At 42.7% G+C, this 15,807-nt stretch overlaps 1 protein-coding gene across 6 annotated transcripts in view; it reads right to left on the bottom strand.

The window, feature by feature from the left end:
* The window catches only part of DPYD (dihydropyrimidine dehydrogenase), a 512,239-nt gene that overhangs the window by 298,966 nt on the left and 197,466 nt on the right, over positions 1-15,807 (bottom strand). The window lies entirely within an intron of this gene.

The following is a 15,807-nucleotide window of genomic DNA, read 5'->3' on the forward strand; positions in this document are numbered from 1 at the left end:
GAAATGTAATGAATGTGCACATTTACCAGCAAATCTTAAGATATTACAAGAATCAACAAGAATAAATGTTTGCATCATGACTTGTCTCTTGACATACACACTTTTAGCATGGGAAACGTCTTGTTCAAAATAATGGTGGAAACGAGGCTATGTGAATGTAATTGTTTACATGTAAATGTAAAAAACCAAACCCTGGCCTACCCATTGCAAGTATTGCTACATTTTGGTAACCGTATATATAGCAGTAATGCTGCCATTGTGACGAACCTTGAGTCAGCCTTCAACCAACTAGAGGGTCTCAGATAGGGATGGATGAAACTATCACTCTCTCAGTTTCAATTTTTTACAGTCTTAAATTCAGTTATCCACATTTCTGCAGTAATTTATGGTGGCATTCTAGTGGAAATTTCTCCTAAAAAATACAATTTTTTGCAAGCAATTTTACCTAATATAATGCATGTTTGTATGTCATTTTCACTAATATATGCATTTTAGGTGCACTTTCCTCTAATTGATTTATTATTATGTTGGTACATTTTGGGTAGGATTCACCTAAGCCCTGTTAGCAGAAGCTCTATGGGAAAATTTCTGCTTGTACAATGGGGCTCCTTTCTGTCTTCCCCAGATGCCTCCCAGAGTCCCTGTAATTGGCTGGAGGAAGGGCTTCAGGAAAACCCCCAAACCATGCACAGGGGGAGGAGAGGGGTATTATTCTGTCTTCTTGCAAGCTGCATCACTTGCACAGGTGGAACGTTCATAAAGTGCGCTGTTTAATTCCACCCATTTTTTGGTTGCAGAACTGCATCACAAAACTTGGAGAAGTGTGAGTGTCGTGGACTTTGGTGGATGCAGAGGTGTGGTGGGAGCAACCAGCTGTGAAACACCCAAGGGAAGAGGGCTCCGAGACAGGGGATTGGTGGTGGCATGGCGATGAGTGGTCAGAGGGAGATGTGGGAGCAGTCTGGGAGAAAGACGTGGTGGAAACTAAAGAGGTAACGGGGTTTAGTGAGCAGGGAGAGACTGGAGCAGAGAGCAGTCCGGAATCAGAACTAGAGGCTAGAGAGCTGGAGGCTGTGTGTGTGTCAAGAGGCAAAAGGGAGACAGGCTCCAGGGAGTCTCCCTCTGCTGCTGGAACAGCTGTCCATGGAGACGCAGGTCAGTTCTGTGCCCAGGGCAGCTGTCTACCAGCTCCATCTGGTACACAGGCTGAGACCCAACCTGCCCGTGAACTGTCTCGCCAGAGTGGTGCATGCTCTAGTTATCTCCAGCTTGGACTACTGCAATGTGCTCTACATGGGGCTACCTTTGAAGGTGACCTGGAAACTACAACTAATCCAGAAAGCAGCAGCTAGACTGGTGACCGGGAGCGGCCGCCAAGACCATATAATACCGGTCCTGAAAGACCTACATTGGCTCCCAGGACATTTCCAAGCACAATTCAAAGTGTTGGTGCTGACCTTTAAGGCCCTAAACAGCCTTGGCCCAGTATACCTGAAGGAGCGTCTCCACCCCCATCGTTCAGCTGTGACACTGAGGTCCAGCTCCAAGGGCCTTCTGGCAGTTCCCTCATTGCAAGAAGGAAGTTACAGGGAACCAGACAGAGGGCCTTCTTGGCAGGGGCACCCACCCTGTGGAAGGCCCTCCCATCAGATGTCAAGGAAACAACTACCTGACTTCTAGAAGACATCTGAAGGCAGCCCTGTTTAGAGAAGTTTTAAATGTTTGATCTTTTACCGTGTTTTTAATGTTCTGTTGGGAGCCACCAAGAGTGGCTGGGGAAACCCAGCCAGATGGGTGGGGTATAAATAATAAATTATTATTATTATTATTATAACAAGATCCCCTCCTCCCGGTCTCTCAGAACATGAAGAGGAATAAAGAGGGCAGAACAAAGAGAAGAAAGGCAAAGGAAGAGTTTGGATTTGATATCCCACTTTATCACTACCCGAAGGAGTCTCAAAGTGGCTAACAATCTCCTTTCCCTCCCCCCCCCCCAACAAACACTCTATGAGGTGAGTGGGGCTGAGAGACTTCAGAGAAGTGTGACTGGCCCAAGGTCACCCAGCAGCTGCATGTGGAGGAGCGGAGACGCGAACCCGGTTCCCCAGATTAAGAGTCTACCGCTCTTAACCACTACACCACACTGGCTCAGTTTGCTGGGGAAGGAATTTTAGAAAGCAGTGGGAAGACAGGGACCTTCAGTCCTTGAAACTGCTTCACTGGGGCAAGACCTACTGGGAATAGTTGTGGTGACCACTCAGTCTAAGCTGTTTTGATTTCCCTCAATAAAGAGTTAACTTCACGGACACCTGGTGTTTTATTCCTAACCTGAGCCTGACTCCAGCTCCTGATAGTGACTTTCAAAAGGTAGCTATGTTTTTGGTTTGTATATCAGTTCAAGAAGTGTGAACTAAGTAGTTTCTCATTAAAATTCAAGCAAACGTGAATCTCTTTGCCACGCTCCTGTGAGCTGCAATGTAAAACTTTAACAAACGACAGATCTATATATTATTTCTTGCATTGCTCCTTTGAGACATAAATGCAAGCTGGTTATTTTGAAAAATAAATAAAATGCCTGCAGAAGGCCACAATCTTCAGCGCTCTTTGGCTGCTCTCCTCGGCACAGAGATACAACCGAGGTGATTAAAGAAGGGGAGAAAAAGTGAGAGTTGCACCCTTCAGCCATAACGTTATGGAAGATGCCTCATATGAACTGAGGTCATCACATCACAAGTTGCCTTTTCACTGGTGCTCACTGAAAAGGGCCTCAAGAAAACTCACCATCTTGGCCATATTCATGCAATCCCCATGACAACCATAACATGTAACTGGTGTCCATCTCTCAGCTTCATTTTCTCTACTGCATAACTAAGATAACAATATTGAGTTGTTGCAAGGATTAGTGAGATCAGCATATGTGAAGCTCTCTGAACACTTAAATGTCAAAATATTATTATAAGAAAAGTTGGTTATTTCCGCAAGTTTATAATAGAATCAACTGCTCTGGTCTGTCAAGTGGCAATGAGCACAGCATAGAGAACGGCCATTTCCACCAAGTAACCCACTTTCCTGGATTAATCGAGCAATTGATTAATTAATTGGTTAAGTGATTAATCTAGAATCTAGATTGATTAATCTAGAATCTAAAAAAAGACTGTCTTCTTGTGCATTTGACACAACTAGGTTTATGCTGAGAGCAAAGAATCTTAGATGCAAATTTTGAGTATCAAGATGAGCACATGTGTGTTCCTGCTCATAATCAAAGAGCAAACTCTCTCAATGGTTTCATGGGCAAGTGGCAATAACATCTGTTTTGTGCACTTTTGGTTCAGAACCGAACTGGGCCTATAAACATACAATCTCATAATTTGAAATTAGCAACTGGTTTCGTACCCACAATGAAAGTGCTGTGCTGACACAGCTGTCGGTTCCAGCAGTACCGATAGCTCTGACTGAGTAAATTGCTCCAACAAAGGCTAGAGGTGGACTGATGTCTTATGAGTCACTGTCTCCAGTCCTGCCCTCTCAAGCTCTGCCCCTTGCTCAAAAAAATGGTGACTCTTTTAAAGGACAAAACGTCTGCCATACGCACTGTACTTTTGGACAGGCACGGAAGTGCAGGAGGGACTTGGGTTCATTGCTCACTGGGAGCCTGGGTCTGGTTTGGTGGGCACATTGTTAGAAACTGGTCAAGTTCTTCCTGGGGTGACACAGCAGCCTTCAACTCAGGCAGTTCATGCTCATCTTCTGACTCTGAGCTTGAGGTTGGGCTCACAACAGCTGTTAAATTCCAAGGCTCATGCTAATGGGAAGGTAACTGAGGAATTTCAAAGGAAAACAACAAGTTTCAATAAAACTAATGAATGCATGCGGTTTTTATGTATAGGCACATCCAGGGTTGTTGTTTTTCATCCGGAATTTACTGGAATTCAGTTCTGGCGTCTCTCAGATAGGCACCATTGCGATTGTAAGAGAACAAGGGGTGTTTATGGTGAGTTCCAGCACCACTTTTTCTAAAAAAATAGCACTGGACACGTGTCTACCTGGAAGCCACAGGAAAGATGCCTGCAGGTTGTTAAACCAAGTGCTGTTTGTGCCATCTGCCCTCTCATTGGCTCACAAAGTCCTTGCTGGGAGTTTGGGACTGACGAAGAACCTCATGTATATAATGGAAAATGTTGATAAGGCCAGGACACTGAAGTCCTGCTAAGGAAAAACCATGCAAAACATTTTGAAGAAACATCTGGGGAGAAGCAAACAATGGTTTGATAAATCTAGTGGAACATCTGAGAGGTGGGGAAAGGACAACATTCTAGATCATTGGTTCAGAGTTCCTCCTGAACTTACAATGGCTGGAAGGGAAAGATAGGAAATTTGTCAGAAGCTAAGAAGTGCACAAGGGAGCAAAGGTACCAGAACTATCACCACCAATGGGATGATGCCAGTGAGATTAAATGTTCTACACCTGCCTGCTGCTCAGGAGTATTTTTGCTTCCCTTACTTTGGACCCCTTGAGGCAGGTTTGCTACATGTTTTTTACATTCAGTATCTGAGCTCAAGAGGTGCCCATCTCAATGGAGATCCACATGACAACCAAAAAACAAGAAGCATCTAATCGATAAATAGAAAATCAAGTTACATGCTCCCAATAGGTCCCTCTTAACTAGGATTTCTCGGTGAAATGTCCATGCCTGTCTACAGCTGCTGCTGTTGCTTTTAATCTTTTCACACCAGTGGGTCCAACATGCCTGCCATTAGCGTTAATGTAAAACGAATGAGCATTTTACACCAAGATCGGCCAGCGCTTTTCCTCAGGAAAAAGGGGTTAACACCAGAGTAAGCTTTAGCAATGTAAATTATTTCCCCCATGCGGCTGCAGAATCACACAAGTTATTCATTTAAAAATTATTAGCATATAAAAACATTATTATCTCTGCAGTTAATGTACACTTCGCTGACAACCTTTTGGACCATTACAATTAAAGGAAGGCAGCATCCCCTTAATGAAGTTACAAAACATATTGTTTATTAAAGAGCAAATTATATCTTTAATTAACTTTAAATATTATAATCCAATGAAAAATTCTCTCATAAACTAAAAGGCCTTTCAAGTGCTCAAGGCTGGAGCCAACGGTATAATTTAAGAAGATGATTTTGAGTTGCCGTGGTTGTCTCTAAAATCTAAAAATATTTTGCTTTAGTTTTTCTGCCAACAGTTTTAGCTTTTTACATGGATTTGTCACTGCTACTAAAAGTGGATTTTTATTTATTGAATTTGTATACCGCCCAATACCCAGAGGTCTCAGGGCGGTTCGCAGAATATTACCGTTGTTGTTGTTGTTGTTGTTGTTGTTGTTGTTGTTGTTGTTAATCCACAGAGGATCAGCCAGAATTCAGATTTTTTTTATTGGTTCCTGGGGGGGGGGGTGAGGTCAGTTTTACTAGAATGAGGAGATCTTGGGTCAACTCTTAATTATTTTGCACTGATCCTCCTTTGAGCAAAGATAAAAGTGCAGAATACTACAGTGGTACCTCGGGTTACATACGCTTCAGGTTACACACTCCGCTAACCCAGAAATATTACCTCGGGTTAAGAACTTTGCTTCAGGATAAGAACAGAAATCGGGCTCCGGAGGCGTGGCAGCAGCAGGAGGCCCCATTATCTAAAGTGGTGCTTCAGGTTAAGAACAGTTTTGGGTTAAGAACGGACCTCATGAACGAATTAAGTACTTAACCCGAGGTACCACTGTATTAGTATTTAGCAGTTACAAGCTACACGCCATGGAAGTCAGTGGCAAAATATGCATTGATTTAAATGAAATGGGCAAAATTACAACTAATCATCTTCATAAAGGGTAGCGAAGCAGAACTAAGCAAATGTAATAGTTGAAACATATTTTTAGTAATCCGGCAATGCCAGATACGAAAAAGGCACCACTCAGTTCCTGGAAACGTAATGTGAAAATAAGTTCTTCCGATGTCAAGCATCACAATGTAACACTTGGAAACAGTGAAGAGCTCATTAGGAGTGTCCAAATCTCGCTTGCTGAATAGGTACTACATATATAGACAGTAGCAAAATGGCCATCCCTTTGGGTGGCGGCATATAATGGGGGTCATTATAGTATCTGTATACTCTGCACACAGGGTTGAATCCAACTAAGTCATTACACTTACAAGTGATTGCTGATCCATGGCCACTTGATGTACCTTTGGGGAGAATTAATTCGCTGATGAAGCCTTATCATTGAAACAGTTCATTATCCTGGAAAAACTGTATTGTTTGCTGCTGTGCTTGGAGCGCCCTATTGCTAGATTTAGAGTGCAGGCAGAGGTTGCTTTGTGGAAGCAAAAGTAGTTCTTTGACTCCAATAACTTAGTAAGATACAATCTGTATGTACATTGCATTCTGTGGGAGCTTTCACAATGGAAACCGCACCGCTAGTTTCTTCAGGTTGCAACCATTCATTTATATGGGGTCATATGCAGATGACACAACATTGATGGCAGAAAGTGAGGAGGAATTAAAGAACCTTTTAATGAGGGTGAAAGAGGAGAGCACAAAATATGGTTTGAAGCTCAACATCAAAAAAATGAAGATCATGGCCACTGGTCCCATCACCTCCTGGCAAATAGAAGGGGAAGAAATGGAGGCAGGGAGAGATTTTACTTTCTTGGGCTCCATGATCACTGCAGATGGTGACAGCAGCCCTGAAATTAAAAGACGCCTGCTTCTTTGGAGAAAGGCAATAACAAACCTAGACAGCATCTTAAAAAGCAGAGACATCACCTTGCCAACAGATGTCCGTATAGTTAAAGCTATGGTTTTCCCAGTAGTGATGTATGGAAGTGAGAGCTGGACCATAAAGAAGGCTGATGCTTTTGAATTATGGTGCTGGAGGAGACTCTTGAGAGTCCCATGGACTGCAAGAAGATCAAACTGATCCATTCTGAAGGAAACCAGCCCTGAGTGCTCACTGGAAGGACAGATCCTGAAGCTGAGACTCCAATACTTTGGCCACCTCATGAGAAGAGAAGACTCCCTGGAAAAGACCCTGATGTTGGGAAAGATGGAGGGCACAAGGAGAAGGGGACAACAGAGGAAGAGATGGTTGGACAGTGTTCTCGAAGCTACCAGCATAAGTTTGACCAAACTGCGGGAGGCAGTGGAAGACAGGAGTGCCTGGCGTGCTCTGGTCCATGGGGTCACGAAGAGTCGGACACGACTAAATGACTAAACAACAACAACAACAACAAAAGTTGTGTATTCAGTGGCACATCTTTCGAGGTAGCGCAGCTTCTCCCCAGTAGACCGTGCTCTGAAGGGAGCAGACTTTTTACTCCCCTGCAAAGGTTTGAGGGCTGCAGCCCATGCATTTTGCTCCTTAGAACTGAAGGGAGCTACTCAGGGTGTGGTTGTTGACAAAGAGACACAACTGAGTAAATAGAAGCTCATTCTTGAAAGCGTGGCCACGATACCCGACTCTACCAAACTTATAGCCAAGGAACAAAAGATTTAGGCAGCTAACCTTGTTAATCTTCCTCTCTCTCTCTCTTTTAACAAGTTTTGACATTGCTAGTTAATCATCAGGGTCTTATTTTATTATTTTTTAAAAGCGAGCCATGACAAGGGATTGAGCTGCATAAATTGGTTCACAACCACAGTCCACAGAAGGCCCGAGACTGTGAAAGCAAAACAAATTTTCTGCATAGTTGCAGTAACTGAGGAATGCATATGCACATAATGAAAAAAAATTAAAAATGCTTGCTTCTCAGAAGAGGATTGTTGAGTAATTGATGAAATGCTTTTTAGAGCAGGAAATCAGCGGTTTTCTCTTGACATTAAAGCAAAAATCATTTCATGCCTATAGAGATTGACACAATGGCATTGGATTTAAACAAACACTTTTTTTTTACATTGTGGGCAAAGCTTTTTCTGCAAAAAAAGCAATTGCTTATTTTTAAAAGCATGCACGGAATGGATAAAATCTGTATGATGTGCTCAAATTATTCTGCAAACTACATTTGTCATGGGAAAAAAATTCAAAAACACAGGGAAACAGCACGAATCCCACTTTAATTACTTTCTTAACCAAGATAGTTTGAACAAGTTCCGAACAAATTTAAGAGGCTGAACCCAGACTAAGTTGCTGGTATTTGGATTCCATTGAAACAAATGAGACAAGTTAGCCATGACTGGTTTTCAGTGGGAACCAAGTGTGACTACCTCATCCTAAATCTAATCCAACCACTTAAGCTTTCTTAATTCTCACTAAAACAAAGTTGGATTTAAACATGCTATGACACTATCCCATGGTCCAGTTATTCTCAAATGGCTTCCGTCTATCACCTCCCACCAACTCTTGAAAGAGCTAAGCTTCTCAAAGAATGCTGGGCGACTCATTCTCTTCCTTAAAATGATCCATGACTAATGGAGCGCCAAGTCCAAAAAACCAGGAGTTTGTTGTAAAAAACCTATTAACCAGCAGGCAAATCTGGATCGCCTTTTGGGCATGGGACAACTAATGAAAACCTCTCAGTTAGAAATGCAAAGAAAGCGAACACCAAAACAAAGTAAGTAGGTTCTTGCCAGAATATGTAGGTGATTTCGTACATGAAGTTTTTAGGTTTGGCAGTGGCCACTTCTCCATAGGGACTTGGCATCACCTTTCCTTCCATTCAAAGAAGGCCAACTTGCTTTGAAGTGGCTGAATCCTAAACCTATTTCCAATGTGCTGTAGCAACAGCAGCATCATGCAGCCATTAACAGACTACCAAACCATGGCAATGGCAGGAAACAGATTCAACTTCCTCCCACATCTGAAGCTCATGGAAGGATGAGAATCAAAAGAAGCTTCAGGGTTCACCTTCTTCATATCTCACCCACTCAAATTTGGCATTACACCAGTGCTCTGAAGCGAACTCCCTTCCTCCATCCCAATGTCCTCTGAAAATGTCACAGGTGAACTACAAGGCGACACCTCTTCCAGTCGTTCCATCTGCCAAGCACTACAGCTTGCAGGGCAATAATATAATAATAATATTTTATTTATACCCCGCCCTCCCTGGCCAGAGCCAGGCTCAGGGCGTCTAACACCAGTAAAATTACAATAAAAACATAATGGGGGGGGGAACCAATTTAAAATACAGGTTAAAATACAATTTAAAATGCAGCCTCATTTTAATAGTAGCCCATAGATCAAAACCATAAGGGGGGGAAACATAAGGGTCAGACTGAGTCCAAACCAAAGGCCAGGCGGAACAGCTCTGTCTTGCAGGCCCTGCGGAAAGATGTCAAGTCCTGCAGGGCCCTAGTCTCTTGTGACAGAGCGTTCCACCAAGTCGGGGCCAGTACTGAAAAGGCCCTGGCCCTAGTTGAGACCAATCTAACCACCTTGCGACTTGAGACCTCCAAAGTGTTGTCATTTGTGGACCTTAAGGTCCCCCACTGGGCATACCAGGAGAGGCGGTCCCGCAGGTACGGGCAGAGTGATACCCTCTCTTATCTCACCACATGCTGCTCTCCTGACCAGGGGCAGAGGAAGGGGGTGCGGTGGGGGCGGTTCACCCTGGGTATCACCACTAAGGGGGGGGGGAGAGAAAATGCCAGGCAGCACTCACCGTGGGGCCTGCAGTGCGCCCAAGCCATGCATCTCTCCTGGGAGTGATGTGGTGGCTTGGGTGCCTTCAGCTGTGGGGTGGCTGAATGGGAGGAGGCAGGCAGACTCCTCGGAGGCCCTGCGGTGCATCCTGCCCTAGCTTGCCCTGCCCCCATGGCTGGCTGGCCCTGCCCCTTGGCGCAGGGTATGCACACTGCCCCAGGCACCCAATCAGCTTCCTCTGCCGCTGCTCCTAACCCCCCGGAGTCATTTTCAGCAGGGGGCATGAGCAGGGAGAAGCAAGGAGGGAAGCCCCATTGCGCACACAGAAGTCCTTGCACAAGGCTTCCACTGACAGGGCTGGTTAGGTGAATCCCGCCCCACATCTCTAAACCTGCTCTTTCAACTCTCTGGAGAATCATGATGACTCCCCATTGTGGTGGACACACTGTGCTCAGCTGACAATGGTTAGATCCTGCCTATCACAGTCACAGGTGAAGCAATAACCTCTGGAAGATGCTGGACAGGGAAAACAAAAGCCCCTTTGGTGACTGTTAGGTCGATGGGCAAATGCTGGATTAAGAACTGACCTTTCAAATGTGTAGATTTACATATCAAATGTTGATTTATTTTAATGCCAGCTGCTATTGCACATATTCTTGAAATTGCACAAGCCATTTGTGGAGGTTGACAGCTACGGAGCAAAATCATCAAATAAATCAAATTTTAGCATAGTGGAATAAATAAATGCTCAAAGGCAAGAAAGCAATGTATTTCTAAATGCAATCTTTACAAGATAAAAAGAGATTACTGTTGGGGCTCCATAGGCAGAGGTTGGGGACTACGGCTATTTACTTATTTATTCATTCAATTATTTACACAAACAGCTTGGATCGCTGTGTTGAAACCAAGATGCCTAAGAATGCAGATGTTACAAAACCGAGAGGCACATTAATTAATAATGAAATAAGCAGTTTACACATCCCACCGATTATTTAACTGGGTAGATTAACAAATCACAGAAGTAGATAAGTAGACAACGAGGTTTCGTGAAAAGAGGAAAAAATGCCAGGGAGGAAGGATTAAAATTGTGCCATAAATTAAACGCTGTTGTAATATGGTAATAAAGAGAATATATGGAGCAACCTTTAATGAGATGTGTAGCTGAAAATTCCAGAAAAAACCCACAAATCTTTTGATCCTGCTAAGTCATATGCAATGAATGTAATGCCCGAGGACTCAGAAGGTGCCCAGAGTTCCCACTGCCATAATCAGCTCCAGGAATGTACAAGGCAATTCATTTTTTAATAGCTGGAGAGCCTCACTTCCATACTCCAATAATTTCAGGCAAGCGAAAGACACTGGTGGAGTCTACAAACGTATTTAAAAACGTTCTGAAAATGCTTGCTTTTTTAAAAAATACATTGAATTTTCCATAATGCTCATCATCGCCATCTAGTGTCACATTTTATATTGCTCTTAAAACACGCTTAAAACCTTTTATTTGCAGCTGTATAGCTGAGTCTATTATGAGAGGTCAAGGACACATGGCAAAGCCAGGCAAAAGCATTCAAGGGAGGTACGAAAGAAGGCTGGTGAGGAGTGCGGCTAAGCAGGAGGTGAAGTCTTGGGGGGGGGGCGGGATCCTGAGAGCTAGACAGAGAAGTCTGAAGGGCCGGATTTGGGCCCCAAGTGTGAGGTTTAGCACCCCCTTTTTGATGCAACGTGCAGTACCAGCCGAATAGATGAAGCCACCACATAGGATGGGCTAGATATCTACAGTAAGACCAAAAGCTACATTCAGGATGATGGCAAAGCGTATAACTGGAATGGCCACAAAAATACTAAAGGTCAGCCTATCATTTAAAATGAAATACCGTATTTTTTGCTCTATAAGACGCACCAGACCATAAGACGCACCTAGTTTTTGGAGGAGGATAACAAGAAAAAAAATATTCTGAATCCCAGAAGCCAGAACAGCAAGAGGGATCACTGCGCAGCGAAAGCAGCGATCCCTCTTGCTGTTCTGGCTTCTGGGATAGCTGCGCAGCCTGCATTCACTCCATAAGACGCACACACATTTCCCCTTACTTTTTAGGAGGGAAAAAGTGAGTCTTATAGAGCAAAAAATACGGTATATTCTACAAGGCGGAAAGCTATTTATTGTATACAATGGTTGGCAAAGGAAATGAGCAATCCAAATAAATTACAGTATAAGGAAAGTTCCTTTTCAAAAAATTAAGATGGTTAAAAAAATCCCCCAAAGACCCCCATCCCTACCCCACACACTCAATCTGATTATCTGAAATAACCTTTGGATAAAATTTCTTATTTGGGATGAAACAAAGAAAATCATTTTCAAGGGACGCGAGAGTAGACTCAGAGATCCTGCAAGATTGCAGAAACCAGGTAGGGTGTTATAGGGTTTACTTTTTACTGGGTACATAATTGCAATCTTTTTATATAGTAAAATAATAATTAACAACCACCACCACCCTGGAAATTAAGACCCAATTTGTACACAAATATAGCCATAGGATGGTGCTGTTAAAAATAAAATAAAATCCAGGCCTGCCACTCGACTACAATCAAGGGAAGAGTGCTTAACCACAAGCCTGTGTACCTCTTCTCCGGTAAGAATAACTAATATGAGAGGGAGTGAAATGAAAAGAGCTGGCAATGCATTCCTCCCCCCCCCCTCCCAGCATATCAAGCAGGTTTTCATAAGGAAGCAGTGGTCATCAATCACTACCTCATTACCAACCTGTCATCTGGGCTTAGGCTAAATGTATTCTGGCTTGCTGCCATACTAAATGTTCAATGAAACATCCTTAAGGCTCTCTACAAGTTCAGCTGAAGTCGCACATGCTATACATCAAAGAGGAACATTAGCGTTATCATAGCTTAATAAATAGTGCCATTCCGGCAACATAATCCTGTGTTCTAGAGCTATCTCCTATTCCCTGGTATTATGCAGTTTAAGTAAACAATCTGGCTGTCCTGCGTGATGTTTACTTAATGATAAATGCATGTAATGATAATTAGTCATTCTGGGACATATGCACTTCCATTCCCTGTTGAAATTTATATATAGATATATATGAAATTTCAGCAGGGAAGGGAAGTGCAAACAAATACACACACACACACACACACACCCCTTAATCACTGATTGCCTTAACAAAGGGTTCTGTGAAACCAACATAGAATTAGCGATGGAACACAGTTTCAAAACGTTTCCGCTGAATAAAATTAATAGTCCACAAATGATTATGAAGTGCCCAGAAAATCTCTTCTGTTCTTCCAATAGACCAGTTAACCAACTGCCTAATGCATTAAATGAAAATAAAAGCGTGTACATTAAGTCCTTGTTAGCAAGTAATGTACTCCATTTTAGTTTCATTTTGGACACCTACGCCTTATGAAGGAGTTTTGAAGAGTTCCAAAGTATGCAACGCTTTTAGGCACATTTCAAATCCAATAAAAGGTATCACCAATTTACAAAACACTTTGAAGAGAATGATAACATAGGCTAAAATGTTCAATTGCTAAGGAATTGCTATTCACTATTCTGTTTTGTATTTCTCCCTACTGGGAGATGCCAATAAGAAGGTATGGTCCACATAATTGCTGGTATTTTTTAATAATAGGTCTTGTTTACAAGCACAATTCAACCTTAGAACATCAATGGTTTAAGATCAGAGTATGTAAAAGATAGTCTGCCACATGAACATAGAAACCAGAGGAGGCTCTGCTCTGTGTTCTGCCACTGATGGAAGTATAACCAATGGCAACCAATAGGAAGGCCTTTTTCAGTAATGGTTCCAAGACTATGGAACTTCCCAAAGTCTGTCTCTGTCTCTATCCCCTCTCCCCCTAGCCTAGAATCTATTTACCTATGATCTGTTTACCTAACTGCCTTCCCCTATATCATCCTGCTCAAACCCTGAGGCCATCAAATGATGTTATCTTAGTCTGACGGCACCTTCAGTGTCGCGACTTCCACTTGCAGAAAAAGGGGCCTGGGCTTGATTAATATGAAGGCTGTATTCAAAAAACCACTACATGGCTTAAACCAGGAGACCAAGTGGGCGATTGAAAGCAAGGCAGAAATTGAGATGTTGTCTCAACCCCTATTACACCCCCTTCTACCCTCCTTTTGGAGAGTGGGACAGGCACAATCGTTCCCAAATTTCAGGCCCTGAGTGATGGGACTGGACAAGCAAGATGTTTTCCTGCTTTCTGGCAAGGAGGAAAAGAGAACCTTCCTCAAGTTCACACATTGCTCCAGGTATTTCCCTGGCTTAGCAAGGTGTCAAGTTCTGGTTCCTGCCTAAACACTAAACTGAGTGAACCTCCAAGATCCTCTCTGAAGGGATGCTGACCCTGTTGTCCATCCAACTCCTCCTGCCCCAAACTTAACTTGAAATGATTAAATTGTGAAAGGTTGGGATGTGCTTTTTGGCCATTTCCCTTTAGCTTTTGGATTATCATGCAACTGAGATCTGTGTCTCACACTAGACATAAGAAGGGTGCTGTCCATGAAGCAAGTGCTTAAAACATTCTTAGAATTACACCAGTCTAAGATCAGTTAGGAAAGGAAAGGCAGCATTGAAAACTATTTGAGACATCTGAAATTTACTGATTTGGTGCATATCTTAGGATTTACACCAGTCTAAGATCAGTTAGGAAAGGAAAGGCAGCATTGAAAACTATTTGAGACATCTGAAATTTACTGATTTGGTGCATATCTTAGGATTTATCTTTCTATGTATCTAACTATCTTGGGTCTGTGCTATGTATTTGTGAGGCAATTTACATGAGAATAAGAGGGTTCAGCTCAGCTGTTCGTGACCAGTGGGGCTAAGGAGTGCTATTGCCCTACTTGCAAGAACCCCCTAACTGGTTGTAGCATACAAGACTGAGGACATAGAGGGCTTAGAAATGTACATATGTTTTTTGTGTTGATGTGCACGCATACAAGGATCAAGGAGCCTGATTTCATTAGGATGGCTGATTTCTCCTAGACACAAGAGCTTTATTATCAAAATGGCAAGTGCAACGCAATGTCTTCCTAATGCTCACCATCAGCCAAGCAATTTAAACCTTGTTCCCAGTACCCTGTACTGTAGCTGCTAGGTCACATTACACAGCTCACATGTATGCAAAAGTAAGAACCATCCTAGATTGGAAATATCTGCAAACACCCACCCAACAAGTGTCAAAAGAAGCATCAAGGAGTCCTACCCGCTACCCATTTTTTTTTGAAATTTCCATATAACAAAAGTGAGTTACTAACAAATATTGGGGGTGGCAGGGATTGCAATATGTAGACAGTATTTTAGACTGCTTCAGTCATCAGAAATAAAATCAGCCCTGGCCAGCAAGCCCACACAATGTGTTTTCTTATACCTTCTCTTGTTGTGGGAGTGAGTGAGAAAACCATTTGCCATCCTGCAAGAATATATTTACCAGTTCTCTCTCTCTGAAGGGTTTAACAGCAGCTGCTGCTCCCAGCATTTTAGGGTGAAACAGAGAAGCGGGTTCTGTTCACTCTAAAAACATTACCATCAGAAACTGCAATAGCCTTTAACTTGTGTGAAGCGTAACCTGGTGAACAGGCAATTCTTTATTTCAGATTTATTTGTTTAAGTGTTTCATAACATGAACAATAACAACTTACACTACTGGCCTTAGAAGAAGTCCTTTAAGAAGAGTTATTTAAAGCCTTGATCAATGCGATGTAATGTTCACCCCCTCCCAGTTTTCTTATTATGGTCATAATCTTCCCATGACCTCTTTACAGATGAATGATGGTATGAAATCCATTTCTTTACATTCTCTTATGAGAGGCAAAGAAGCTGAAAGAAATAAAAAGCTTTGATCCTAAGGCAAGGTACAGCGCTGGTGGAATATTACAGGTCTCAAAGACCCTAAACCAAGACGCTGACATGTAGACATCTGCTAATATATGCTTGCCAAGATACTGAGTTGCCTGCTAAGTGATAACATTTAGTCCCCCCAGAATAGAGGCAACAGATGCATAAGGATCTCCCCCAGCTAGTCTTTGCTTCCAGCACCTTCAACATGTTTCTTCAATTATACATTACAGGAGTGACTGCACAGCAGTATACCCATAAACTCTAACTACCTAATTCTTCTCTTTCCAAAATTTACAAGGGTCAAGATACTGCTGAAGCCCATAGGA

The sequence above is a fragment of the Podarcis filfolensis genome, assembly GCF_964270895.1.
Source record: "Podarcis filfolensis genome assembly, chromosome: 6".
Classification (NCBI taxonomy): domain Eukaryota; kingdom Metazoa; phylum Chordata; class Lepidosauria; order Squamata; family Lacertidae; genus Podarcis; species Podarcis filfolensis.